Source organism: Jatropha curcas, chromosome 3, assembly GCF_041381405.1.
Source record: "Jatropha curcas cultivar XTBG-Jc1 chromosome 3, XTBG_Jcur_1.0, whole genome shotgun sequence".
In the NCBI taxonomy this organism is placed as follows: domain Eukaryota; kingdom Viridiplantae; phylum Streptophyta; class Magnoliopsida; order Malpighiales; family Euphorbiaceae; genus Jatropha; species Jatropha curcas.
The window spans coordinates 10160350-10163008 of NC_143153.1; the positions used below are offsets into that span (position 1 = coordinate 10160350).

At 33.2% G+C, this 2659-nt stretch overlaps 1 long non-coding RNA gene across 1 annotated transcript; it reads left to right on the forward strand.

Moving 5' to 3' along the window:
- LOC149497537 (uncharacterized) lies at positions 1-2377 on the forward strand. The gene is made up of 2 exons (XR_016320144.1): positions 1-289; positions 2111-2377. It is a non-coding gene; the product is annotated as an uncharacterized LOC149497537 (long non-coding RNA).
- Positions 2378-2659: the final 282 nt, after the last annotated feature.

A 2659-nucleotide genomic window follows, 5' to 3' on the forward strand; every position in this document is an offset into this window, starting at 1 on the left:
TGACAGAATTGCCATGAATGGCAGTGGCGAAGCCATTGTCGAAGTAATTTTCGGCCAATTAAGGCACAGTCAGTCCAATTTGAACACAGATCCGGAGTCCCCATGAGATTTCGAACATTTTGGTGTATATATTGTAAAATTCTGGGCAAAAGTCGTTTTTCCGACCACCGTGCACGGAGGCGACGGCGGCTGTCCAGTTACCGGCCGGCGACACTCCGGCGAGGCCCCCGAGAGACAGAATCCTCTTCCCTTCGCGCTGATCATGGAATCGTCGCCCGATTCCCAATGGGTACGTTCTAAGACTCAATTCTCAATTTTTATATATAAAAACTTAATTGATTGATTAATGAATTTAATTGAGTTATTTAATAGACTAAATTGAATAATAAGAAACTAACTTAAAAATATATGAACATTTATAGTCTTTTGTAAATAAAATTTCAACCTTTTCTAGTATATTTCATGAATTTTCTGATTTAGTGGGTGATTTGGTGTTATTGAGGTAATTTTCATTTATAGGCTAAGAATTGGATAAATGGCAACAACTTGTGATTAGAGAAATTGTAGTTTTCGGTTTAATTAAGTTCATATATAAGAATTTTTATTTACTGTTGAGGCAGCAGCTAGTTTAGTTATTTTGGTTAAATTTTGCTTAATGAGTAGCAAAGGCTATAGTGTATTGAGTTATAAATTCAATTCGTGCTAAGAATTGATTAGTTAAAGTATGCCTATTTAGTTATGCTTAATAGATAATTTAAATAGGGCGTTTCCTATAATCTTGCTTGGTGAGGATAGTGATTCACGGATTATTAAGTTGTTACATAAGATCCTAGTTAATGTTGGTCAAAGAAATATGAGCCATAACTTTGTATGATTATTGAAGGTATATAAGATCGGATAGTTTAAAGAAGTAGGATGTGGAGATTAAACAAATAACCATTTTCATTTAATCGCGTATTTATTTACTTATTTGTTTAATCTTAGTAAAGCTATGAATATTTTTGTATTAGTAGTAAACTAATTTGTATCAATGTTGAAATCATGTATTAAGTAAAGCTAAGGTTTTGTATAGATGGTTAAATAATAATTATTTTGTTACTTAGTTGGAGGAAGGGAGAATAAATTGATTGCTTGCCCGACGGATGGGCTGTGTGCTTTGATTGATAAAGATATAATGATATTGTGATATGTAAGCAGGTAGATAGTCCAATTTTTAGGGGAGGTGCTGCCGAAATTTTGACAGAAATTAAACTAAATTTTAATTAACAACATAATAAATAAGTTTATTTAGATTAGTTCTATAATTTGGTACATAATAAATCCGGTGCTCTAATTATTTATTATCTTTATTATTCATTTCATTATTTATATATTTAGTTATTTATTTGCATTATTATTGTTATTATTGTTATTTATTTTATTATCGTTGTTTATTGTCAATTCTATTATTTATTTATTTATTTATTTGCATTGATTTTGGATGTTTAATTGTGCATTGCATTATGATGTCCAATTGAATAATATGTCTGCATTTGTTTGCAATGTTTGATTAATTGTGTTGTGATATTGCTGTGCTTTGCTTGTGTGGAATTGGGATGAAGTGGGTCACCATGGGTTTGTGAGGACGGTCGATAAAGCATGGATCCTGATTATGATGAATTGTGAAATTGGACCGTCGGCCGGGTAAATGGGAGATCGGCGCCCCCGTGTGCACCTGATGAATTGATGAAATGATGTTGATGAGATGGAAAAGAAAAGAGAGAATGTAAAATAAAATATTGAGAGGACTGGTCAAGTGAGGATTAGACCGGTCGGCCAGATATGGGGGATTGGCTCCCCGGGTGCACATGTTTGAGAGGATGGGCTGTTTGAGAGGACGGCTCGTCGGGGGTTTAGGTGACGCCACTGACTAATTTCCACGTGATGTGATTATATGAAGATGTTAATAATTGTGAGTGCTGGTGATATGCCATTTGTGTGACTGGCTGTGTGAGCATATACCTAGTCGGATGACTAGGTTGATATATTTATACAAATGTGTGAATGTGTGTGTTGTGCAATAATTATTATTCATTAATAAACTCACATCCCTTTTGTTCAATTCTTTCAGGAAGTAGCATTTTCTAAATCCCAGTTATAACTCTGCTCTTCGCCGTTAAAAAGAAATTCGCTAATTTTAGTATTGATCAATTAAATAGATAATTGTCCGAAGACTTATATGTATACATCCGTCAGTAAACTCCGCAGTTATAGAACTTGTATACTTTTAAGTTGTGTATTATTATAGATGGAATAATTCTGTGAGCCTGTATTATAACTATAGTGTATTGTAAGCAGGGAAATTTGTAAATGTTTAAAATTTTATTGAGATAGCAAATTTGTAGCGTTTCAGGCTTACTACGGGCCTCGGGGGCCTTAAGCTTACCTGGGCCCTAGTGCCGGTCCGGCCCATGGAAATGGGTCGTGACAATTAGACAAAAGGAATTAAGTCCTAAAGTGATAGCATATAATTTCCCTATAATAACAAATATAAAAAAATGATTACATATAAATATTTAAAATGATAGCATTATTTTTAATTGATTATGCAAATAATAAAAATGTAAAATATTATATTTAACTTTTTCATCCAGCAATACCATCTATGTACTTGTATAAT